Source organism: Canis lupus, chromosome 5 (assembly GCF_003254725.2).
Source record: "Canis lupus dingo isolate Sandy chromosome 5, ASM325472v2, whole genome shotgun sequence".
Classification (NCBI taxonomy): Eukaryota; Metazoa; Chordata; class Mammalia; order Carnivora; family Canidae; genus Canis; species Canis lupus.
In genome coordinates this window covers 22850783-22877975 of record NC_064247.1, presented here as the reverse complement: position 1 = coordinate 22877975, position 27193 = coordinate 22850783, and the positions used below count along the sequence as shown (strand labels likewise).

The 27193-nt window shown below is 41.8% G+C and overlaps 1 protein-coding gene across 12 annotated transcripts in view; it reads left to right on the top strand.

The window, feature by feature from the left end:
• The first annotated feature begins 8131 nt into the window (after positions 1–8131).
• Positions 8132–27193, top strand: part of ZC3H12C (zinc finger CCCH-type containing 12C) — a 176790-nt gene continuing 157728 nt past the window's right edge. For 11 of the 12 annotated variants that reach the window (XM_049109986.1, XM_049109988.1, XM_049109987.1 and 8 more), the window contains exon 1: positions 8132–8329. The gene's annotated coding sequence lies outside the window, so the exon portion shown is untranslated. The remainder of the gene's footprint in view (positions 8330–27193) is intronic. The other variant, XM_049109999.1, reaches the window with a different exon arrangement.

Below are 27193 nucleotides of genomic sequence, written 5' to 3'. Positions count from 1 at the left end.
CTTTTAACAACTCTATAATAACATATTGGTATGTAAACTTTTTCTATAGTTTGGTTTATTTTTATAGGGTTCAAACTGGAGAGTAGTAGCTCCACCATAAAGCCTGTTCTGGGAATTAAAAGAGTAAATTAGGGATGCTTGGGTGGCTCAGTGGTTGAGTGTCTGCCTTTGGCTCAGGGTGTGATCGCAGAGTCCTGGGATCGAGTCCCACATCGGGCTCCCTGCATGGAGCCTGCTTCTCCCTCTGCCTGTGTCTCTGCCTCTCACTCTGTGTGTCTCCCATGAATAAAATAAAAATCTTAAAAAAAATAAAAGAGTAAATTACATGAAGCTCCAGGCATATTATCTGTGATATAAGGAACACTCGATAAGTGATTGTTTTTATTATTTTTTGCTGTACAGTCTTAGACGTTGAAGAAAGAATTCAAAGCTCTTGATGTGAAATGTAAAGCTGTTCTCCAAAAGAGTCGTACCAGTTTGCATCCCTAGTAGGAATGTATGAGTTTTAGACCGCTTACAAACAACCACAGCTTTTTAAACCTCTGGCAATTTTAACAGGTAAGTAATTGTCTCTCACAGATATTCCAATTTGTATAGCTTTTATCACAGAGGAGGTGGAAATTTTTTAATGAATTTTCTAATATATCTATGTTCTGTGAATTATCAGTTAACATATCCCTTTCTATCGGTCATTATGAGCCTAGTCTTGCCCTGGTCTGAAAGACTTCCCTGGTGCCAAGAGCCTGTCTTATTTCTGTGTGGTTCGTAGTCATACGTGGCTAGAGCCCTCAAAGTATAGCTAGTGCCACGTGTTGATAGGATAGTATTTTGAATGGACTGGGTTCAAAAAAATTTATCATCAGGATTTTTTTTACCTCTTTCTTTTTACTTTTTAAAATCTAGCTACTAGAAAATGTGAAACTACATATTTCTATACAGCAGTGCTGGTTAGACTTTTGAATGCTGCTTGCCTGGAATTCTCTTTGGTCAAAACTCATCACCCTAACCCTTGTATTGGGTCCTCCTGATGCTGCCTATCGCACAGCACGTCACCTATGGTCTATTGTCATACCTTCTAGAGAGTGCTGGGCTGAGTCCAAATCCCTGGCCTCCCAGTCTCTGCTTAATTTAATCCCTCTTTTCCCCCACCTCCTCCTAATTCACTTCCCTTCTCCTGTGACTCATCCCCCCCCCCCAACTCCATGTCTGGGGAGGATCTATTCCTGAGTGAAATGGCAAACTTGATAAAGATTTTCAACCCTACAACGTATTTTGAACAGATTCTATTCTCTATCACCTGTATGTTCATATTCTATTTATTCTATTTCTGTCATTGAAACATGGTTTTACAAAGTTCCTTTTATATTTTGTCATTGAAAGATCACAAACATATGAAGCTAATAAACAATTTCCTATGTTTTCTAAATTCCCCTGCCTCTACCCACACTTCCCCACACAACCCTGAATCTTCTCAAACTATATTAGTGAAGACAACCAAAGTTTACACATGTAGCTACTTACACTCGAAAGTTCCCCCAACACCATTTCCTAACCAAAATGTCACAGAACTTTGCTCACAATTCCTGGGCTCTTTCAGTCTAGAGGGCAGGGTAGGTATGTTAACTCCTCTGGCTGTAGTAGCAGACTCTTGAAAAGCCATTTTTGAAGGGTTAAAAAAAAAAGAAATCCTTGCTAATGTCAGACAGAGTTCTTAATGTATTGAAAGAGATTATCATGTCACTTGGAAATCCAACCTCATTTTTTAAGAAACATGTCTCTTTCCTGGTTGTCTAAATGTTCATGATTGTGGGGCTTTTTCACCGTGAGGAAATATCTGTAGCACATTTTTAGTGCCAGACCAGCTTCCTCCACTGCTCTACCCCTACCTGGCAGGCTGCTTTTCCAACTCCCCTGACATCCTCCTGGATGCCTGGGGAATTCAAGCCAATTTGAATATGTAATCATGTGGAATAATAAAGCTCAAGCGCACTCTCTGGGGAGTTCTCTGGCTGCTACCCAGCTCCCTGCGACTAGTTTCCTAAGTGTCTTTGAAAGATGCTGAGAACACCATGTTGGCTGTTAACCTTTTAACAGCATAATCATTTTCTGCTCACACTGGCTAGAAGCCCAGCTCCAAAGAATGTGCAGGAAGTGGGCAAAGAAAGTTTCTTTCCTTATAAGATTCAGTAGGGCACACTTTCCGCAGCCTGAGGGAGAGAATTGGGCAGGCTTTGAATCAGTGTATTTTTTAAAGCATTCATTATTCCGACAATGAAGTTCCATGAAACCAGCATTTATTCCTTTTATGTAAGTCACACAGAGATTTCCCAAAACATATTATAATACTAGGAAGTAAATAACCATTGCCTTGTTTTATGAATATGAGAAATCTCTGTGAAGATGCCTAAATATTTTGATTAATTTAAAACTAGATGAGCTGATGTGTAGGTATTTACAGCATCAAAGTACTTCTCTTGTTGAATCAGTTTCTAAAATGTAACATCTAAAGAGGTAGGGTGTTCGTCTTAAATAGCAATGTAGAAATGGGTGCCTTGCTATTCCAGAATCTGATTTAAACACCAGTGTGATCCATTGGAAAGGAAGCACCTCCTTCTGGATTTAGTAGTCAGACCGATGTGCAAAAGCACCTGCTCCACCTCTTGAATATATGATAATAATGAACAATATCAGCAAATGTCTGACTGGTACTCAGCATTCTTTCTTCTATGTAGTCTCATCTATATTGTCACATTTGACCTTCAAAGTATATGTCTGGAAGTGGATATTATTAGTCTTAATTGCAGATGCTGTTGGAGTTGAGACTTTCTTCTCATTGCTTATCACAGTCTAAGAATAACTCATCTTTCTTGAACTCGGGCATAACCACTCAGGTCAAAACTTCTGCAGATTGAGCTTGCACTATTTTTAGGTGGGGCTCCACGAGGCAGCTGTGATGCAAGTGTCACAAGGGCATGCCCTTTTGACTCAGCAGCCGAGTTCTGTTGCACATTCTTCCCCTTCTCTAAACTTCTAGGGCAATGACATAGAGGGTATTTGGGACACACAGTGCTGGCTTATGCACACACCGTGTCTCCACAGTGTGACTGTAAGCCCCCAGAGGTTTATGAGATGTGAGACCTTCTCATGGGGATCTGAGTACCCTGTATCAATAAATCTTCATTGACAATGGGATTCTGTCACATTTCCAAGGCTGCCATGATGCAACACAGACTGGACCCCAAGGAGGACAGTGAGGGTCACCAAGGTCTGAGAGAGACATCCTATCAAGCCACAGTCCAAAGAGTAATGGGAATTGAACAATGGCTGGGCCTCACCTCGCAGAGAGGTGGAAACCTCTGTGTCATGGCTAGAGGTTTCTAGAGATGAGACATAATCCACACTGAGGCATCGGAGAAGCTTTCAGTTTGAGTGACTATTATTTCTTAAGACTCTTGCCAAGGACTCTCACATCTAGAGCCTATTCTCTTAGGGTCTGACTGCTGCCTCAGACACTACCCATGGCTTCTGGTATCCTTTCTGACACCACAAACCAATGGGCCTCACCAAACAGCAATAGAATTATAGAATCTTAGATTTGGAAGGACGCTTCATGCAAATATCTCAGATCCCACCTAGGTTTTTTCAGTTTTACTGCTGCAGGAATAAAGAATTTAATGTGAGTATGGTGATATGGTAACTTTGGCACATTTTTCTCCTGGTATTTCCCCTTTTCCAAGCCTATGGGCAACCCTGAGCTCAATGCCTTAAGGAAGGGATGCAGCTGGTCAGAAAGTAGAAATAGCCCATGGACACTTTTTGTCCCTGTGTCTGGGGTTTGGGTGGGACTTAGAGTTTTGGAGATGACATGAAGACAAAATGTGTGGGTGAAGCAGGGGTCAAAGGGACATCATTTCTTCCACTCCTTGCCTAGAATAGGTTATTCTGTGTGCTGAGGAAGGAGGCAATGAAAGCAGAGAGATGATGGGTACAGGAGCCAAGGGCCCTTCTTTCTAGGCAGTGCCCCAGGGGAGGTGGCAATACCCCAAAGAGGAAATGACTTCTTACAGAGTCTCAGCACAGTGTTTGTCTCCTCTTAAAGTTTCCCTGCCCTTCAGTGATGCAGCAACACACCCATATAAGTCCTCCATCCTAAAGGACCATGATGCAGGCCAAATGCTGTCTTAGGGTAACCCAACATGAGCAGGTGGCTAAGGCCCAGAAGACCCCCTGCTCCCCCAATTTACTGGCCAGGATACACGTGATCTCTCTAAAGTCTTTGTCTCAGCACACCCCCCGCCCCCGCAAAAAAAGATGAAGCCAAAATTTACCTGAGATTGTTACTCTTAGCCTGACAGTAAGTGGATTGAGCATAGAGTTAAGCTGAGTTACAAGAAATGTTTTTCTAGATTAACTGAGTCTGTGAACCTAGACTCATATCTGCTATGCATATAAAAAATCTATAACTACATAATAAATGGTCAAAATGTTATCTGTATTATTAATAATATTATATCAGTGAATTCGAAGTCTACTACAAAATCTGAAAGGTATTTTTCATGCATATAACTGCCAATGGATGCTTATGTGGGTTCTTGTGTCCAGATAGAAAAATGTTGATTTAGTTTATTCTTTCAAAATCCATTCTTAAGAAACGAAAATTGTTAAAGATTTATCATCACTTTAGGGGAAAGAGAGAAGAGAAGGTGGAGTGTACATCTTCATTCCATAGGAACTGGTCATTGTCTCTGTTTCATTCAACACTCTGCAGATTCCTTGGAGAAGAAAAACACATAAGCATTTCTGTCAGACTTTCTACTCTGCTAGATTTGACCATTGGTTCCAACTATGCTACTTTTGAGTCCCAGTTATGTTAACCAAGATTCTGCCTGCCCACTTAATATCACAGTATCACCTGAAAAAAAATTTTTTTTTTTAGAGAGAGAAAGCGCACATGTGCATGAGTGGGGGTGGGAGTGGAAAGGCAGAGGAAGAAAGAGAATCTTAAGCAGGTTCCATGCTCAGCAGAGAGCTGACGCGGGGCTCCATCTCACAACCCTAAGATCATGACTTAAGCTGAAATTAAGAGTCAGAGACTTAACCAACTGAGCCACCCATAGGCCTCACCTCATTTAAAATTTAATCAACACATGAATCTACTTCTTCCATTTCACCATATGTGCAAGCTCCATCCTTAGACCAGCCCATCTTCCTCTTCCTCACCTTCACCCCAACGTGAGAGTGTTGTCCTCTTACAGCTGATGATTGCTGGACAAAATTCATATGTCAGTGCTGATTGACATCACAACCAAAGCAGGTGTTTCAACCTCCCTCCCTGAGCCCTTCTGAGAAACAGGAACTTCTTTCCTCCTTCGGCCAAGGCAACACCACTCCCTTCGGGTTCTCCTCCCACCTCCCTGACCTTTGTCTCCCCATCCTCACTGCTGGCCCCTTTCTTCTTCTTTCCTTAAATATTAGTGCCACCTTTGTTTTAGCCTCAGCTCCCTTCTCGCACCCCTGAGATACCTAGACACTGAAAACTTTGACAACCATCAAGCTGATGATTCCCAGATCAGCCTGAATGGGCTAAACTGAGAAATGCAGATTACATGGAATTGAATAAGTGTTCAGGAAGTTGAATTGATATGGCTTTATGGTTATAATCAAACATCACTAAATCAGAAGGTCCAAGGACCTAAACAATATGAAGGGAAAGAGGGCAGAAAGACATGTCCCATCACTCTTGATGTTCTCCAGTGAGACCAAAGAATCAGTACTTAGTGAGATGAAGTTCTATCCAAGGTATCCTGATGATGGCTGACTATTTAGTGAGAAATGTTGGAAGATGATCCAGACAAAGAATAAGACTTCCCAATTTCATAGAAGAATTGAGGGTTTTATATCTTTCTAAGTGGAGCTGCCCCTAGCTTAGTGGGGTTAGGAGTAAAGTTGCTGACAGCTACAGCTTCCAATTATTCCAAGGTACAAAAAAAATTGTGAGCATGAGTTCTACTACTACTGTATTTTCCAGGATTATTAAAATAAACTGATGTGGGATTTAGAATTAATGTTGAGAAAGCATTATTTCTACATTAAATTCAGAAACTATATAAAAAGGAAATAATCTGTAGGCAAAATATATCCCCTCTCTGGATACCATTCCCTAAATAGAGCTTTTCTTGGTTAGTACTGAATACATTATAGTTGGTAATCATGGTACTATATAGATTTGAATATTGCTGTTAAATTCCATGTAATTGATAAAATACAAACTTGAATTGTTACTTCAGGTTATTTATTTTTCTGCTCAACAGAGGTAAGTTGGTGGGAAGCTGGACTGCTCTATAAAACAGAACCAGAAATTTCTTTCTTGCAAGATTATGGGGAAGGAAATTAAGCAAAGAAATATAATTTAAATCTGAAAGAGACAGGTCTAATATCTGTCAAGCATCTCTACCTAGACTAAAATATTTAATCTCTCAAAGTCATATGAGACATAGTTGTTGTTATGACTACTGCATAGATGCAGAAACTGAGGCTTCGGAATGTAAGTGGCTAACTGAATATCACACAGCTGTGAGTGGCAGAGGCAATGTGCAAACACAGGTACACCTTATGTGGATCTCTGATTCCAAACTCTGTGCACCTTCCTAGGGCATCCCATTCACTGTCTGAGCCATTTGACAGGTAACAGAAATCAATAATTTGTTTCTTCTCTCTCTTGACAGACGAGGAGCCTACAGCTCAGAGGAGCAAGTGTCTTTCCAAAATTACATGATTATTTAATACCACAGAATTCAAACCCACTTTTTCACAAAAGATTTGTCACCAGAACACAGATACCATGAAAACCACCCTGAAATCTAAGCCAAAATGGGAAAGGAAAAGATTCATATTAAAATTGTCCCTGGGCACATGGATTAGGGTAAGTTTACCACCACCTGGTCTACAAATGTGGTAGGACTGACAAAAGAACGACAGAAAAATTTGAGCAGGAAGCTGCTGAGATGGGAAAGGGCTCCTTTAAGTATGCCTGGGTCCTGGAGATACTGAAAGCTGAGCATGAACATGGTATCACTATGGATATTTCCTTGTAGAAATTCCAGGCCAGCAAATAGTATGTGACCATCAGTGGTGCTCTGCAACACAGATTTAATCAAAACCATGATTATAGGCACATCTCCCACCAACTGTGCTGCTTGATTGTTGCTGCTGCTGCTGCTGCTGCTGAATTTGAAAGACTTATCTCCAAGAATGGGCAGACTGGGGAGCGTGCCCTTCTGGCTTACACACTGGGTATGAAACAACTAATTGTTGGGGGTGGCAAGGTGGATTTCACAGAGTCATCCTACAGCCAGAAAAGGGACAAGGAACCCGTAAGGGAGTCAGCACCTACATTAAGAAAATAGGCTACCATCCTGACACAGTAGCATTTGTGTCAATTTCTATATGGAATGGTGACGACATGCCAGAGCCAAGTGCAAACATGTTTTGATTCAAGGCCTGGAAAGTCACCCATAACCACGGAAATACTAGTGAAACCATGCTCCTTGAGGTTCTAGATTGCATCCTGCCACCAACATGTCCAGCTGACAAGTCCTTGCATTTGCCCCTCCAAGACATCTACAAATTCATGGTATTGGTACTGTCCCTGTAGAGACTGACGTTCTCAAGCCCAGCCTAATGGCCCCCTCTGTTTAGTCAACATTACAACTAAAGGAAATTCTGTTGAAATGCTCTTTGAATGGAGCTTTTCCTGGAGACAATGTGGGCTTTAGTGTTCCGGACATGTCTGTCAAAGATTTGTCATGGCACTGCAGATGGTGACAGCAAAAATGACCCACCACTGGAAGCAGCTGGCTTCACACCTCGGGCAGATTATCTGGAACCAACCAGGCCAAATCAGCGCTGGCTATGCACCTTGATGGATTGTCACATAAGCTCATGTTGCTCGCAGGTTTGTTGAGCTGAAAGAGAAGATTAATTGTCATTCTGGGAAGAAGCTGGTAGATGGCCCCAACTTCTTGAAATCTGGTGTCGCTGCCTTTGTTGATATGGTTCCTGGCAAGCCCATGTGTGTGGAGAGCTCATCTGACTATCCTCTGCATCACTTTGCTATTCGTGACATAACACAGATGGTTGCTGTGGGTGTCATCAAAGCAGTGGACAAGGAGACAGCTGGAGCTGGCAAGGTCACCAAGTCTGAAAGCTCAGAAGGCTAAATGGATATTATCCCTGATACCGCCACTGGGGTCTTCATGAGTGAAAGAACATCCCAGAACTGGCCACTGAAGTTTAATAATAAAAGAATGATTCGTGATAGTGTCAGAAGGTAAGGAAAATGTTCTGTGGGCCATTCAGGGTTTGTGCGTGTGGCAGTTTTAACCTATTAGTCTTAAAAATCAGTACTTTTTAATGGAAACAACTTTATTTAAAATCTGTCACAGAATTTTAAGACCCAAGAAAGCAACATTTAAGGAGAAAACTATCTTCTCTTGGTCAACACTATAAATCCACATAGTACTACTTAGGGAAAAGACTTAAATAAGAGTTGTCCCTAATCTATTTCTGTTGTTCCATCTGCTGAAACCTCAAAATTTGATAATTCTGGATTAAGATTTTTTTCTGGGTGCGAATTTGGTTGTTGTTTTTTTCACATTGTCTGAAAGGAAGAATCATCTGGTTTTTAAGGACATGATGCAAAGGTATGGGCAAGTAAGTGTCCATGGTGGCAATGTTTCATAGGTTAGGACAAATAAGCAGAGATTATCTTTGTTTATAGATAAGCTTGTTATAAGAAGGTAAAATTCCACAATACTAAAATCCATGTGTTGCATGTAAAATTATATGTAGCTATATCAATATCAACTAAATTTGTTGATATAATCTCAAATTTTAATTTTCCACTTATACATTCTCAAACCATACGTTCTCAAATATACATTCTCGAATCTATAAATATTAAAGTAGTCTAAAGAACCCAACATGGGAAAGTTAAATTGTGTTGAAGACTGTCCTGCTAGGGTTCATCGTTTCTAGATACTAGGGAGGAAAAAGCTACTGGAAGCTGAAGGAAAAAAAAAAAAAAAAAAAAAAACAGAGAGAGAGGATTCAAACCCAGAACTTCTAATTCCCTCTCCAGGACTCTTTCCATCATGCACATGACTGTAACATTCTACAAAGTCTAGTGCGGATCATTTTTCTTAACATCCTCTGTAGCATTTGTTGAGTATTTACTACTTAACCTACATGACATCCTGGGTCATCCTGTCTCTTAAAATCTAGGCAAGATGATTTGCGGTCTCTAACACACTTTGAGCCTGATGCCTTCTCCAAGATTTCCGTGTATTTCTGGGGGCTTGTGTTCTCACAACCATCTCTTGATTCCGCTGACTTTTTGTTCTCCGCTTGGCATCTTGCAACTTTTTCTTTTTTGCCACCTGGGTTCTTGAACTACCTTCCTTAGTTTTAAATACAAACAAATTTTTCCCACAAAGCGTTTGCATGGCAGATTTTGCAGAAAGTTCAGAAAAATTAAGAAGTAGATGGAGTTGCATTGCTGACCCCATCTACTAAGCAATTAGAATTGAGTAATGGTCATCCTGTTCTATAAAGTCTTTTGGCTGATGTCCCATGTTGCTCACATTCTCTCTCCTTTCTGCAACATGGGTGCCCTCCCACCACCACCATCAACAAGTTTTTAAACACAAAGTAATTGTGTCCCTCCATTTCTTTTCTGCCCAGACTTCTGAATCCTACTGTAGACCTATTTTTCATATTCCAATGCTGCAAGGAGCTTTCTTTATTGAAGACCATTTATTCCCCAAAAGGAATTCTACTATCACTATTAAGAAAACAGTAGGATTTTTTTAACCATCTCCCTAAAATACCACATGTTCTGAGGAGTTCACAGGAAGAAAACCTCTTAAAGAGTAGCCAGTAGAATAGGAAATAAATGCTCATAACTCAAATTTCTCTTGGGCCTTGTCACCTGGTGAAAACTGAGATCACACACACGATATCTAACAGTTCAGTCCCTACAACAGGAACCCCTGGCCTCATGGCCTGAGGGATACAAAGAAGGCCAATACAACAGAAATTTGGCCAGTACAACTATGATAATGATCTGACTTAACCATTTGAGGGGGAAAGGTATCTGGTGGCTGAAGAAGGGACTGTTACTAGGAGGACCACAGGCAAAAAGGGCCCCACCTGAAGGTTAAGTCAGCTAGCTAGGGTCTGAGCTTGAGTCACCAGGGCTAAGTGGTAACAGCCTCTAACTGTCTGTTTATTTCATCTATTTTAGTTTTACTCCCTCCCACCCTCAAAAATCTAGGGTTATCTGGGGTTTCCATTTCTGACCAAATGGAAAGTGCTGACACTCAGAATGCAACTGACGATGGAAATCCGTGTAATGTCATGTTTCTGTGTGTCTGTTACAAGCAATGAGAAAACTAGCGAAGATCAGTGCAAAGTCAGTTTTTCACAAGTTTGAGATAATGCTGCTATCCTCGGTCTTGCATTCCTTTATCCAGAGCCTCAAATCCAAAGAGCTTAAGGTTTTATTCATAAATTTTCTAGTGATTTAGTGGCAAAATCTGACCTGATAGATGTGAGGCCACTTGTGATCTTATTCAGCCCTTCACAGGAGCTGTCAGGTGTTTCCTGTGCAAACATGAAAATGCTTGATTACAGAGTGTTCCTCCAACCTCACTCTGGGAAGGCCCGTAAAATACAGAATGTAGAACATACCTTTCCAGAGTCTGAGACATTCCGAATCCCACAACACATCTGGCCCCAAGGGTTTCAGAGAAAGGGTTGTGTGTCTTTCCTGGCATCTGCTAGAGAAAACAGAGCAGTAATGACCAGTGGGGGAGGCTAAGATGGTTCCAGGGGTCCTATTTTCAGCCTAATTGGAACATGTGGTCTGTCAAAAGGAGAAAAAACTTAGATGCGAGACCACATAGACATGCGGAGTCATGTGGAAGTGGTGGCGAGCAAGAATATCTGGGAAACCCCACTGAGTCCTTCAGCCAAAGTCAGACTGTCTGTCGGGGCCTGTGGTCCAGCCGCTCACCACCACCTACAATGCAGGCGGGTGAGGGCGGTGCAAGGTCGCAGATGTTCTAGTGGATGCTCCTCCTTTTTATTTGAAGAAACATGATCATCTGAATTATTTTTTTTCATTGTTCATTTAATTTTCAGGAAATGGATTATTTTAAAAGGAAAAAAGAAGGGCGTCTGGGTGGCTGAGTTAGTTGAGTGGCTGACTCTTGATTTCAACTCAGGTCATGATCTCAGGGTCCTGGGATCCAGTTCCCAGTGGGGCTCTGTGCTCAGGAAGGAGTCGGCTTGGGATTCTCTCCCTCCCTCTCTCTCTCAACTAAATAAATAAAAGGAAAAAAGAGACAAGAGGTGATTACTAACATGGTTCTCAAACTTGGCAACACATCAGAATCACTTGAAAGATTTGAAACCTCTGATTCGTAAACCCAACAAGCCCCCGTAAAGAAGGGGCTCCAGGTGATTCCAAGGCACCTAGGGTTTTTGGAGTGCCCCAGGTCATTTTGATGTATAGACAAGGTTGAGAACCACTATCTTAAATTTTTTTTTAATCTTTAAAGAGGGAGAAGGAAAAAGACCTTTTCCCTATTTCTGTATAAAGAATGAAAGTGCCTAAGATCCAGAAAAGTCCAACAGGGTGATGAGCATGCTCTGCAGTTCTTGTTTGAATCACATGTGCTAACCACACAAAGGAAGTTTCATTTCTGTGAAAACCATCAGTTTCTCTTTTATGCTTATTGTTCACCATCCTAGACACATGAAACATGTTTCATGTTTCATGCCAATGATTTCATCTTTCCTGTTCCTGAGGGCATGGCTACACCGTGAGTTTATGGACCATCAAGGATGAAAGGAAGGTCTGCTCTATGTCAGAGAGAAAACCAACATGCTCTCTGGTGTGCTGGATGGAATGTAGCAGAATCGGTGCCCTGACAGGGAGCCAATTTCTTTCTCTTTCTTCTTCTGGAACATCTACCTAGTAAAGTTTACATTCCTTATATGAATACTCCAGTAATTTGGTTCTCTCTTCTTTTCTCTGAGCCACTTCAAAATGAAGAAAGTGTCACAAGCTAGTCTCTCTCTTATCTTCCATAAAAAATGACTCCCCAAATGCTTTCTCTTTGGTTCATGTTTATCATCATGAGTGTTTGGTGTCTTTGTGATATCTTATGGTCCTCTCCATCTGCTGCCTGGGCGGAGCGGGGGTGGGGGGATGACCTAAATATGCATGCATTGTCCAATCAGACATACCTTTCAAATCATCATTTTTCTCTCTCCCTTGGGACTTTCTTGTCCTTTCTCCCCCTGCAAGTCTTCTCCTCTGGGAGGCTGCCTTGATTCCCAGTATAAACTGGGTGCCGTTTTACTGTTTCTCAGAATGTCACATGCTTCTTTGATAGCACTCATCACAATGTAATTAAATGTTTATTTACTGTCTATTTTCCTACTGGATAATAGGATATTTGAAGTCAAGAAACAAGTCTGGTGTTTTGCTGTTGTTTCTGGTTTGACCTAGTTTTTTGCCTTTCTTTTTTCACCAAAGCTGTGCCTAATGCTAACACAGAGCAGATGATAAATATTCATCAAATCAGTGAATTACATGCTCCAAAGACTCAAGTAAGCTGGGGCCATTGGGTATGTTCATCAGAAGATCACTATAGACTTTATGAAAAGGTATTAGCAAAAGCAGACATAACTGGAAATCAGAAAGCAGTAGACTGAAGAACTGGGAGCCCAGGGAAAGGAGGCATGCAGGACTTGCAATTATCATGGTAAAAACAAAAGCATTCAAATCACAAAGCTTCAATCAATGAATCGCAACTAACATGAACATTTATTTCAGAGCTGCACATACTATATTTATATAATTGTGATTCAGAATGAATACCTTGATGATGCTTTATTTGCTATGGCAAGTGCTTAATTGCAGCTTGTTTTGTTGGCATTTATTTAAATGTCAGTAAAACTCTCTCCCACAGATATTAAATTTTATAATTAATCATTCATGAAGTCTTCTTTAATCAACTTTTCCTCAAGTATTTCAGATTCTTGTCAGGCCCATTCATTTCCCCTGTGAAGATCTAAGAATTGGTTTTAGGTGATAAATTGACTATGTTCTCCCAGAGCACATTTTTCTTAAGCGTTTGAAAACATTCATCTACATTAATCTGAGTTATGCAGTGGGGCTCAAGCCACAGTAAACACAGTATAATGAGCAGCATCTGTCAGCCCCAATGCAAATGATGTCAGGAATTCTCAAGTTCCTTGCATTTTTATGACAAAATAAATTGATCTATACATTCGGTGAGTCAGCCAACCAACACCTGTGTGAATGCCAACCATGAATCACATCTGGGAATAAGATGCATATAATACTGTATGATATGGTGTATAGCACTATGCCTGCCCTCATGGAGTTTATAGTTTAAGTGAAGAAAGAGACATGAGAGCAAATAGAAGAGTAAAGAGTTATAACAGCTATCATGGAGGCAAGTATAATTCATGGATAAAAGGTTGAAGTTTGGGATGACCAGGGGGATCAAAACAGCTTCCTGATTTGAGCTGCATCTTAAAAACTGAGTACCTAAGGGATTGGAATGGGAAGAGCCATGGGTAAGGAGGGTGATCCAAACATGATGAAGACATGGATCAGAGACCCAGGAGGCATGAAACAGCATGGTGTTTTGACTTGCTAGTCACTAGGCATCTTGCAGGTTGTTAGGCATGGAGGGGGACCCAGTAAAAAAATGAAACAGGAAATGCACACAGAGATCAGATCATAGAGGGTCTTGTAGGCTGTGCTAAGCAATTTGGATTATATTCTCTTGGCAATGTAGAGCCTCTGGAGTGTTTTAAGCAGTGGCTTGGAGAGATAAATATTTTAGAGATTTCACTCTGGCAGTTGTTTAGAGATTGAATTAGAAAATTTGGGCCCTAGAGACATTTTATTCTTTTATTCAAACATTTTTAAAGCATCTTTTAAGTGCCAGATACTGTGCTAAACTCTGAGAATGCCACAATGAACCAAAGAGACAAGGTGTCTGCTCTCGGCATCCTAGCAAAGACATATAGCCAATAACCAGAGAAGTGAGCAGATAAACAAGAAAAATGGAAGATAGTGTTATAAGCACTGTGCAAATATGAAGACAGGCTGATGGCTGATGTCAAGAGAATGTCCAATGGCAATTTTAAATTGCATGGCCACGAAAGACCTCTCTGAGCACAATTCTGAATGACAAGGGAAAAGGTGACTCTATAGTTGAAAGTAGGACCTTCTAGGCAAAAGATACAGGGGGTACAAAATCCTTAAGACAGAAAAACTTAGCCAGCTAAAAAGAACGGAAAAAAGACCACTGTGCCCAAGAATAGCAGCAAGGAGTTGAGGGGTAAGAGATGAGGTTGACTAGGTCAACCAACTAGAATTCAAAGTGTCCCAGACATGGGACAATGTGTTTGAATTTTGTTTTGAATGGTATGGGAAGTCTCATATATAAGTCACTGCATGGTTTTAGGCAAGCAAGTGATATGGCCAGGTGTGCATTTTTAGGGGATCCCTGGCTGCTGTGGGGAAGGTGGACAGGAATAAAGCAAAGAGAAGTCAGAAAGCAATTGTGGTAGTCCTTGTGGAAGAGGTTCGGGTGGATTAAGGTGATGTCGGTAGAGATGGACAGCAGCAGATAGAATGGGATCACATTTTGTATGGAGTTAAAAAGGACTGGGTGGTGGGTTAAATATGGGGAATGAGAGATAAAACAGAATCAAAGAGCACTGCCTAATGTATAGCATGTGCAGCGGGTGGGTGGTGGCAGTGTTTACTGAGGAAGGAGCAGATTCGAGAGAAGAAAATGGGAATTTCTACTGGGCCATGTGAAATTCAAGGTGGAGATGACCAGATAGCAAATAGGTGTTCATGTCTGGAACTCCAAGGAGAAATCAGAGCTATAGATAGAGATTTGCTTGCAAGTTCCACCCCCCCCCCTCCCCTGCAGTGTTGCTAAAGCCCTGGGACTGGGTGGGACACCAGGAAGATGGTGTCCCTGGCGGAGAGGACGGTGCCCAAGAACCAGCTCTGGGTGCTTAGTAGTTGTAAATATGGTTTTAAAAAGATACTGTGGAGTCCTAGAAACCAAGGGAAGAACAAATGGCTTTAGAATATAATTAGAAGATAAAAGTAAGATACTATTATGATGCGCAGAGCTTCTGTTGCAGCAACCTGGCTTGTCCAGGTCTCGCTCAACCGTCTCTGAATCTTTAGTGCTATCAGAGTGGCTAGCACAGGGTAGTAATAAAATAAATCTTGCTGAGCCTAAAGCTCAAGCAAGAGGCCTGGGTGGGAGATGTACACGGGCGTGGAAAATTTCAAATTGAAGTCATAGGAGTGGGAGATTGAAGTTGCCAGAGATGGAGATTCCAGTAGGATGAGATCAAAGCCAAGGGCAGAGAGAACCCAGAGAAGAGCAACACGTAGACAGCGTTTAGCAATGGAACATGTAGCAACATTTAGCAATGGGAACCAGCAGGAACCCACAGCGCCACAGGAGTGGAGTGGGAGGGCGTTATCAGCAGGGAGCAGAGTGGAATGCTCCAGAGGATGGATTATGCCAGCAGGTGCAGAGGACGGGAGCCCAAATGAGGGAATCTTGGTTGTCGTGGGGGAAGAAGAGGTAAGGGAGCGCAAATTTAAGTTTGGCTGTTCTTTCAGGAAATGGGGAGCTAGTTATCTTTTAAGGAGTATAGAGCTTCAGTTTTGCAAGATGGAAAGGGTTCTGGAGACCGGTTGCACAATAATGTGAATTTCTGTAACACTGCTGAGCTGTACCATTTAAAATATTTAAGATAGCAAGTTTTATGTTATGCGTATTTTGCCACAATTCAAAAAAATTTCATAATGCAGGTGAACAGAGGTAAAACAAGATTGATGAAAAGGGACCACCTTGTTCTGAAGCAGATGCTGATGAGGGTAGGTTTGTAGGCACCAGAGCAGAACATAGAGAAAAGAGAGTATATAACGTCCCTCATCTCACTGAGGTGTGAGGTGAGGCCATCAGGGTGAACGGGAGGGCGGGCAGGGGTCACTCCAATGTCAGTTATCCACAATATTCAAGAGAGACCGCATCGTGACATCAGTTCACATGTTTTCCAGCTCCTCCCCTGCTGGACATCCCCCCACCAAGTACATAATGTGCTCTTATAGTTGGTCAGTGAGAGTAAAGAGTTTCATTTCACAGATAAATCCAAAATCTTGTATTTGAGATGCGACTTAAGCTCAACATGCAAATTTTTTCTTCTCTGATTATGCAGCATCCATAAGATCATGATTTCATAGGCAATTAAAAATATCCTTTTAATTTTAATTCCAATGTAGCTAACATACGGTGTTTTATTAGTTTCAGATGTATAATACAGTGATTCTACGCTTGCATAGGCCACCCGGTGCTCATAACAACAGGTGCCCTTCTTCATCCCCATCACCTGCTTCCTGCCCCCCCACCTCCCCTCTGGTGACTAGCAGTGTGTTCTCTGTAGTTCAGATTCTGCTTCTTGGTTTATCTCTGTTTCTCTCTCTCTCTCTCTCTCTCTCTCTCTTTTTTCCATTCATTGCTCATTTTTGTTTCTTAAATGCCACATATGAAATCATATAGTATTTGTCTTTCTCTGATTATTTCACTTAGCATAATACTCTCCAGCTCCATCCATCTTGCAAATGGCAAGATTTCATTCTTTCTATGGCTGAATATTCCTTTGTGTGTGTGTTTGTGTGTGCACACGTGCATGCACACACATGCACATATCACATCTTTATCCACTCATCTGCTGATGGACCCTTGGGCTGCTTCCATATCTTGGCCATTGTTAATAATGCTGCTGTAAATATAGGGTGTGTGTATCACTTTGAAGTACTATTTTTGTATTTTGGGGCATAAATATCCAATAGTGTGATCACTGGCTTGTAGGGTAGCTCTATTTTAACTTTTTGAGGAACCTCCACGCTATTTTCCAGTTTGCATTCCCACCAATAGTGCAAGAGGGTTCCTTTTTCTCCACATCCTCACCAACACTTACTGTTTCTTGTGTTTTTTATTTTAGCCAATCTGACAGGGGTGAGGCAGTATCTCATTGTGGTTTGGATTTGCATTTCCCTGATGATGAGTGATGTTGAGCATCTTTTCGTGTACACAGACGAGTAGTTTTGAGAATGTGTTTATTTGTCAACAGCTCACTTTGCAATCTCCAGATGCTCTTAAACAGATCTAATAAAAGAAAATAGTAGTAATTTTATTTTAAATGTGAATTACTTATAATATCTAATAGTTGATGGCATTTATTTAATAATCTCAAAAAAAGAAGCCCTGATGATGTACTAAGGAAAACATTAAAAATACCTATAGTAAGGGACACCTGGGTGGCTCAGTGGTTGAGCATCTGCCTTCAGCTCAGGGTGTGATCCCGGGGTCCTGGGATCAAGTCCCACATCAGGCTCCCCACAGGGAGCCTGCTTCTCCCTCTGCCTATGTCTCTGCCTCTGTGTGTGTGTTTCTCATGAATAAATAAAATAAAATAAAATAAAGCCTATAAATAGAGATATATATAAAATTGGCAAGCAAATAAAATATTACCATTCACATGTGAATTGAAGTAAATTAAATGCCAGGCAAGGTTCAGGTACATCTGCCTGTTTTATTCTTTGTTGGCTTTACTAAGCAGGTGGACAGCAGAGTAACACGGTACCGTGACATTTCACTACAGGCTTTTTATTTTTAAAGATTCTGTTTATTTATTCATAGGCTTGAATTTTTACAAGGACAATGTATACCTTTCAACTTTTTTATCAAGGAAATGTTTACAAGCAACTATTTTGTACTATTTATAAATATTTCAGTGTGTATTTCTAAAAACCAGGAACTCATTTTTTTAAACACAGCAACACCATTATTACATCTAAAAAATTGACGACTCCTTAATATCATTAAGTGTCCACTCAGCATTTAAACTTTCCAATATATTTTGCAATAGTTCATTTTTTAAAAGATTGTATTTATTTATTTGACAGAAAGAGAAAGAGCACAAGCAGGAGGAGTGACAGGCAGAGAGAGATGCAGACTCCCCACTGAGCAGGGAGCCTGATGTGGGACTCGATCCCAGGACCCTGGGATTATTACCTGAGCCAAAGACAAATGCTTAACCAACTGAGCCACCCAGGTGCCCCATATTTTGCAATAGTTCATATGAGGACCTAAAAAAGCTCCCTCTGTTGCAGTTGGTTGGTGTGTCCTCTACATCTCTTTCAATCTGTAGATTCCACTTCCATTATTCTTTCTCCCCCTGCCCAGCCTCTTCCTTTTATATTGAAACTGAACAATGGACCAGGAACTATGCTAGATGCTTAATGGATATTATTCTATTTATTCTTCAAGTAGCTATTATAATTACCCAGGTACAAAACCAGGAATGAAGGGTTAGAAAAATGAATACACTAGCAGCAGGAAAACTGAGGTTAGATCTGCAGATCTATTCAACCCCAAAGCCCATGTTCTTTCTGTTAGCTACGGCCTCCCAAGTCGCTTGTACTTGGGCTTCTAGAGCCTAAGAGGACCTATATTTAATTTTGAAGTGCTATGCAAGTGAATTGGAGCCCTGGCTCCAATCTGGGTTTCTGTAATGAATGCAGGAAAGAGTGTCAAACTTTCTAACGACCTCAATATTTCCAAATTTTCAAGACCTTTGTTATTCCCACAGAAGCAATACCGATTGCCAAGACAGTGGCTGAGAGACTGTCTTCCCTACCTTTGCCTCCAGCTTCCAGTAGCATCTCTTTGCTTTCCAGGGTTAAGAAGGCAATGAAGAGGTTGCTGTGAGTGGGGAGGGAGGGTCACAGGAGACAGAGATGCAGAAGGGCATCTCTCATATTCATCTCCTTGTCCTCAGATTTGCAGATCTGGCCACTATTGAATGATAACTCAGAACATAATGGAAGTCAGACAGATTCCATTTCCCTCAAAAAAAAATAGTGTTTTAAAACCTTATAATAAAACAAAATAAGTTTAAAGCACTTGCAGTCTCTCAGACAATATTTTGATCAAGGTTTGTGTCCCTGATCAAAAAGCCATCTCAAAAAAACAAAAAATAAAAAAAACATATCCAACAATATGTCAAAAAACAAAAACAGAGTTAACATATTTGCAAGTGCTTAAAATAATAAAATAATACTCCTGGTGCTATAAATGAACATAAATTTACTTTGTATATTAAAGTTTAAAACAGTTCCAATTTACTAGAGTGTATGTAGAGCTTACAAACAACATAATCCTATCAGATCTCCATATTTACACCATTAGACTTGCAGTCAGTCTCCCAGACTTGGGTCCATCATTTCCATGTTACCTTTTGATATACATGGTGAATGCCAACTTTACGCCTAAGCAAACTTGATTTTATTCCTGTATTTTTTCAAGGCACACTTAACAAGCCAATCTTAGGTGGCAGGTCCCGTGTTAGATGCTAGACACCAGAAATCTAATAATTAATAAGACAAAGTTACTGCCATCAGGTGGCACAGCTATAGAAAGCCAACATGAAAAGGAACAGACAGTGTGATGTGATGAGTGCTGGGTGTATAGTGATACAGAGGTTTGTGGAGTCCAGGAAGGCTTCACAGAGTAGACTATATTTGAAATGATGATGAGAGGATGATGGTAATGGTGCTGCTGCTGATGGTGGGGGTGGTCGTGAGGGGTGGTAATAGCATAGTGGTGGGGATGGTAGTGGTGGGGGGGTGGTAATACAGTGATGATGGGGATGAGAGTGTTCACAATGGTGGTGGTGGTGGTGGTGGAAGTGTTGATGGTGATGATGGTGGTGGTAGTCAAAGGGGTGGTAATGATAGTAATACAGTAATGGTAATATAGTAATACAATAGTGGTGGGGATGATAGTGGTAGAGGTAGTGATGGTTGTTGTTGGTGGTGATAGTGGCTTTGGTGGGAGTGCTGATAATACAGTGGTGATGGGGATGATGGTGATGGTGGTGGTAGTCGGGGGGGTGATGATGGTTGTAATACGGTAGTGGTGGGCACGATAGTGGAGAGGTGGTGATGGTGGTGGTAGTGATGGTGCTGATAGTGGTGGGGATGAGAGTGGTGATGGCAGAGGTGCTAATGATCGTGGTGTCATTGCTGAGCACTAGCTAAGGGCCTGTGCCTATGCTGTGTTTATATATTACCTCACCAAATCCTCACAACAGTCCATCAGGATCAGCTTTACCCATGTTCATGCAAAAGAAGTAACTGAGATCCAAGAAGTTAAGAATTTAACGTAATGTCATGCTAGAGGTAGGTGGAATCAAAACCGCCTACTCAAACTTCTCATTAAACCAAAATTTCTGCTTCCAACAGCAGCTTCTTATACTAATCCTTTCAGCCTCCCTGCCCAGGAGTTTATCAAGTGGACAGGGGGAAGGGGACCTCCCAGGCAGAGGGGCAGGTGTGCGCAGTCTTTGAAGTGAGGGACAGCAGTCCACATCCACATAAAGTGGAGCCTGGTGGGGCGTAGACAAAAATTATAGTCTCTGCTAAAAGCTTTTTGTGTCACAGATAAATACACTAAACTAGATTTTACCTCTTTGCAACCTGACTCCAAATGAGAATCATAGAAAAATAAAGAGGCCTCGAAACACTAAACCAATAAAAAAGTTAATTTGGATAGAAGTGTTGAGGGTGGGGTGAAGTGATCAATGGAGTTCATTTACAGTGAAACAGAAAACTGGATATATTGCCTTCTGTCTTCTAACCTGCAAGCTACTGTCAAGTGGAAATTAATGACCAGGTTACCTGGTTTATTATCTACTTAATGTATTCATTCATTCGACAAACACCTCTTGGGTGACTCTGTGGCAGACACTGCTGGGCCCTGCAGAGAAGGGGGTGAAGACGGTGTGAAGCCTCCCTCAAGGAGGTGTTGTCAGGAGGAGGAGACTGACCTCTCAGCAGGTGGTGGCAGTATGTGCACATAGCAAGCACATGGCAAGCTCGGATTCCAGTTCATGACTGTGTCCTCAAATGATCCGAGGTTGGGCACAATGGTGTGGCCTCTGGCAGCGTGGTTCAGCACAAACAAGAAATATAGTATTCTAATTTAGAAGCTCCTCAATGAGAAATTAGATTCATGAGGAGATTGAGTAACCAGCATAACAGCAGACAAGAGCCAGTGCTGGGTGACTTTTCAAAACCTAATACCCGGGGCACCTGAGTGGCTCAGTCAGTTAGCATCTGCCTTTGGCTCAGGTCATGATCCTGGAGTCCTGGGATCGGGCCCCACATGGGGCCCTCTGCTCAGCAGGGAGTCTGCTTCTCCTTCTGTCCCTCACCCCACTTATGCTCTTTTAAAAAAAAGAAAAAAAAAACCCTAATACCCTTCACCTTGGATTAAGCCTCTGCTGTTTTCCTGGGGCACCTGTCCTGCCACAACTGCACTGTATCACCTTTATGTCCTCTGGGAACCTACCTTCGTGTCATATACTGCAGATAATTGGGGGGGTTGGGGGCGGAAAGGATTCTCTTTGGAAAGAAAAAAGGAAAAAGAGTTAAACCTTATTATTCATGTTTAAAGGTTCCCACTTTTTCCTCAATTTTTTAAAGCTAAAGGCCACCTAGCAGGGTTTTGGCTTCTACGTGTAATAATAAAGGATTAAACAATTGTTGACAATGTAATACTTAGGTAAAAAGTAAATGAATAGATAATCTGGCAGAAAAATTGGAAAATGGATACACATTGAGGATTCTAAACAGTAAATGACCACAGAGAAGTGCAGGGAGCTGTGGGCCGAAGGCCTCAGAGCAGGTCATCAGGAGTTGGGAGGATGGTGGGTGAAGGTGGGCCAGGCTGCCAGTGTGCTGTGACAAAGGGAGCCAACTGTTTCCTAGGTCTCCGGTGGTGCCCCCTCCTAGCCACCTCTTCCTGGCTGCAGCCCTGTAAGTGCTGCTCTAGGAGCTGATCTTCCCACCTCCTCGGACTCAGTGGGTCTGCATCACTGTCAACATCACACTCACAGGGGATGTGCCTCTGCATGGTGCTTCTCAAGGACGCCCTGCTCTTACACACATTGGCAACGATAACCAACTAGGTATGAGAGTGGCAGAAAAACAAAAGAGTGATGAATCTGAGTAAATCTCAGTGCTTTAGAGTTTATGGCTTGAATCCATTTGCAGTGAGTCTGCCTTTGCCTATTCGTGCATCACTGCAGGAATGTTCTCTCCTGTGCCACCATCCATTTTCCTTATCTACCAGCTGGGCCGTTTCCAGCACCTATAAACACAGTTTTATCTTAATCACCTTATAAAAATGTCTTCTCTGGATTTTCCTTCCCCTTTCAGCTACCTCCCCCCCCCCCCCATTTTTTCTGTTCTCCTTTGCATCAACACTTCTTGAAAGATTTGACTATCCACTGTGTCCTCCTCCTCCGGTTCTGTCACCACTTTGGAACATCACCACACTTTTGCCACCACCACTCCCCAAAACTGATTTTCCGAGGTCATGAATGAAGGCTCAGTCCTCATCCCACTTGACCAGCAACACGTGACACAATCGATCACATTCAACTTCTTAGAAACACATTCCTCACTTGGCATTCGTGGCCACACACCGGCTGCCTCCTTTACTGGCTTATATTCTTCTCCACGCCCAGCGCTTGGTTCTTAGACCCTCTCCTATTTCTCCCGATTCTCCCCTTGCATTTCCTGGGTTTAAACATATTATCTTTGTGTTGGTGACTGCCAGATTTATACTTCCATGCTGGACCTCCCCCCTGAAATCGTGGCTCATCCACCCAGCCATCTACCCAGCAATTCCACTTGGGTGTCTAAAACATATCTCAAAATAAATATGCCCCCAATGGAATTCCTGATCTTCCTGCCACCCTTAAATTTGGTTCACTCCTTAAACTTCCTCATATCCATCAACAGCATCCATCCTTCCACTTCTTAAGGCTAAAAATCTCAGCATTAGTGTCTCAGTTCCTTAAAATCAGAGTTTTTTTTCTTTTTCCCCTATATGTAGAGGGGACCCCAATAAAAATGTTATAGATCCATTTGAGGAGGGACCCAGTGCCATAAGTACCATAAACCTTCCTCCTGGTCTTCCCCAAAGGGAATGCGGTCATTTACCAGGATGACTGTGCACCGTGGAAGTGGAAATACCCAAACTTTTCTGGGATTACAGAAGACTAGCTCTGAGTTGGCACTCACTCCTGAGAACCCAAAATGCCAGTGTGGTCTTCTGGACCAAATGAGGACCTGTGGAAGTCACGTGATAAGTGTAATTCTGGCCTAAGTCTTTTATGAGCTCAGTGAGTCCAGATACCCATCCTGTGATTCTTTCACTTATCACATGCACGGAGGGCAGAATAATGGTGGTTAACATCACACACTTCAGAGCTAGCTTGCTGGGTTCGAATCCTGTATATGACAATATGACAAATTTCTTCGCCTCTCTGTGTTTCAGTCTCTTAATCTGAAAAAATGAGATAACAATGTCCTTTGAGGGTAGTATGAGGACTAAATGAGTTGGTATTTGTCAAATGCTTAGATCAGTACCTAGGCATAGTATAAATGCTACATAAATGTTGCTTGAATAAATAAAATCCTTGATTCCTTTCTTTATCTCACACTTCATATCAGTCAGGAAGTCCCTTTGGCTTTACCTTCAGAAAGTATCTAAAATTTGGGCAGCCTGGGTGGCTCAGCGGTTTAGCACTGCCTTCAGCCCAGGGTGTGATCCTGGAGGCCTGGAATCAAGTCCCACGTCAGGCTCCCTGCATGGAGCCTGCTTCTCCTTCTGCCTATGTCTCTCTCTCTCTCTCTCTCTCTCTCTCTTTCTCTGATGAATAAATAAAATCTTAAAAAAAAAAGAAAGTATCTAAAATTTGACTTTACACTCCACCACTCTGCACTGCACCACCATAGAGCCAGCCACCACTAACTCTTGTCTGGATTATTGCAGTGACCTCTTAACTGATCAAGCCCTCCATTACCTCTCTGACCTGATCTCTTAATATTCTCCTCCATATGTACACCACTGGCCACCAGCCATGCCAGCTGCTTGCTAATTCTCAAATACTCCAGACTCCCTCTCACCCCAGTGCCTTTGCACTGGCTAGTCCCTCTGCCTAGGATGCTCTTGCTTCAGATATCTTCATGTCTCAACACTCTTTGGTCTTATGCTCAAATGGCCCCTTCCTAGTAAAGTCCACTCTGACCATTCCCTATTTAAACTTCAATCACACTCCCATACATACTCCCAGTATATGAGCATGAACTCCTTATCCTGCTCTATTTTGATAGCTCTTGTCACTTTCAAAAATGTGTATGGGTTAAAAAAAAATGTATACATTGCCATAGTTACCCAGGTATCCCACAGAAGATTATGGAGACGTCCTGAAGGATTAAAGATCCACTAGATGGAAGGGACCAATCTGGATCCCTGGGTCACTGCTTGGAAGAGAATTGTCCCAGAGGACCTCCAGGACAGCAGCGTGTATACTGAACTCCCCATAAGCAAGGACTGACTGCTTGCCAGGCGGTACATTGCCCATTCAAAGGAGCCCAGATAACTGCTCCAGCCAGCTAGGCCATCACTCAAGAGCCTCCTCACCTGCTCAGCTAATAGCCCAAGAGCAAACAGAGCCCTGACAGTCACAGCAGCAGCTATAGGACCCAGCAGCTAGACAAGGAAAAACAAGCAGAATGCCCCAAACTGACAGCTCCTGGTAAACAAGAATGGCAGGAGAGGAAAGAAGACAGCTTTAATTTTTGAATGAGATTTTAAAAAATAATAACAACAATAGCACTCAAAGAAATTCTATCTCAATATGAGGGGAGAAAAAAGACTCAGCCTCAAAGAGGTTTTTTTCCCTTTAGTTTTCCACATCCGAGAGCTGTTATTCTCTGTTGGGGATTGAATTAGGGCCTGTAGGATCAAGCGAAAGATATTTTCACGCAGAAAGTGAAAACACAAAGAGCTGGAAGTCATTATGAGAAAAATTTTAAAAGGGTTTGGCGGACAGATGCAGGGACCTAACATGTGAATAATAGAAGTTCTGAAGGAGGGAGAGGGAACAGATGCAGGGATGCATTAATCAGGGGAATAATAGAAGACATTTTCCCTGGTTTGAAGAAAGACTTGAGTCTGCAAAGTCAGAGTGCTCAAGCAGAATTGATGCGGGAAAATTAAAAACAAACACGCAAACAAAGACACACTTGGGCATGTCCTAAATTCAAGTATTAAAAAATGTATAGGCTGTCAGACACGAAAACTAGGTTGTGTACAAAGGAAAGAGCCAACACAAATTGGAAGAAGACAGGAGACTGAGACTGAGGAATTACACCCATAGAATTGAGGGAGGAGGGTCCCCACCCCAAACCCTACCCCTCGCTGAGAGAGCACCTGCCAGGGTGAGGGAAGGCTGTGAGCAGCTGTGCAGAGATCCCAGGCTTCTGTCACCCTTACGTATTTATCTAAGGAAATACTTCAAGAAGGACTGTAAGACAACCAACTGCAGATCAGAACAGAGTCTCCAGTGGGGCAGAGGCAATGAGGAAATGGCACGAATGTGAGTCTCTGTCTCTCCATGTGTGCATGAGTGGGTGTGGGCGCGAACGTGCATGCAATTTTTACGTCCATTGAAAATAATGGGATGCCTGGGAATTTGTAAAGTTGGTGCTAAATAATGGTCATACAAATAGAAGAAACATCCTATAGGGAACACCTGCAAATGTCGCAGAGAACCACCTATCTCATCAATCCTTGAGAAGGGAGGAAGGAGCAGTAGAGAAGGGAAGAATTTTTCTTAAGTCTTAATCTGAGATAAGAGTAAGGAAGTAAAAGTGTTATGAAGGTGGAAAGGACAATCAGAAAATAAAACACTTTGAGGGAGAGATATAGTTTCTGTATTAACTGCAGAGAAAGGAGGGGTTCAGTAGAAGTGAGCAAAGTGGGAGGGAGAGTAATAGCTAGACAAGTTGGAGATTGTACCAGAACCTCTAAATTTAATCAGTAAAATGGAGTGAATTAATAGTACTTTCATCAGCCCACCAAAATTAAGAGGAAGAAAGGAAAAACATAGTAACATAAATGGCATGCATGAGGTAAGACGAAAGAAATAAAAATCAAAGATATCTGATATTCCACTAAATGTGAACGAGCTGGATTCATCTTTCACAAAAATCGTCAGATTGGACTTTAAAAAGCAAATGTATCTTATTTCAAAGCACACTTAAAGTGATTTGTTTAATGTGAAAAAGAAAGGAAGAGGTAAGCAGATATTAGGAAAATACATTCTTTTAAAAACGAAAAGAAAGAGGAAAAGCAACTAATTATAATTGGCAAAGCAACATGTAGGGTTAAAAGCATTAATCAGGGCAGCCCGGGTGGCTCAGTGGTTTAGCGCTGCCTTCAGCCCAGGGCGTGATCCTGGAGACCAGGGATCGAGTCCCACATCGGGCTCCCTGCATGGAGCCTGCTTCTCCCTCTGCCCCTCTCTGTCTCTCTCTCTCTCTCTCTCTCTGTCTCTCATGAATGAATAAATAAAAATCTTTTTTAAAAAAAAGCATTAGTCAGAACAAGAGGAAGATTATAAAACATCAATACCCTTTAGGAAAAGGCTGTAATAGTCTTAACTCTGTATGTACTATATACCTAAAAGGCTAAATATATCAACTGAACATTATTAGAAACATTTTTCTAGATAAGGCATAAACACTGATTTTTAGTGGATTATTTTAAAAACTGCTTTTAATACATAAAATTTCTATTTTTATTTATGCCTGGGCTCTCAATGCAATAGGCCTGTTTTACGGTTGATAGCGATCCTTAGGTGCAGTTAATCTGAGGGCATCTGAAGATACTAGGTTTAATTGTAAAGATTCCAACTGGGTCTGCTTATCTTGAAAGTTGGTGATCTCCTCTATACTCTTCGCTGACAATCTTTGGCCCAAACAGAACCCAGCAAGAGGATCACAAGACCCACTGAGGCAGAGGGTAGCATGCGGGCACCTGGGAAGCCTCTCTGAGGGGATGTTCAGTCACTGCTAATGCAGCATGGCCTCGGTCTGGGCCTTTGGGCTGGACTGTCTGGTTCCTGA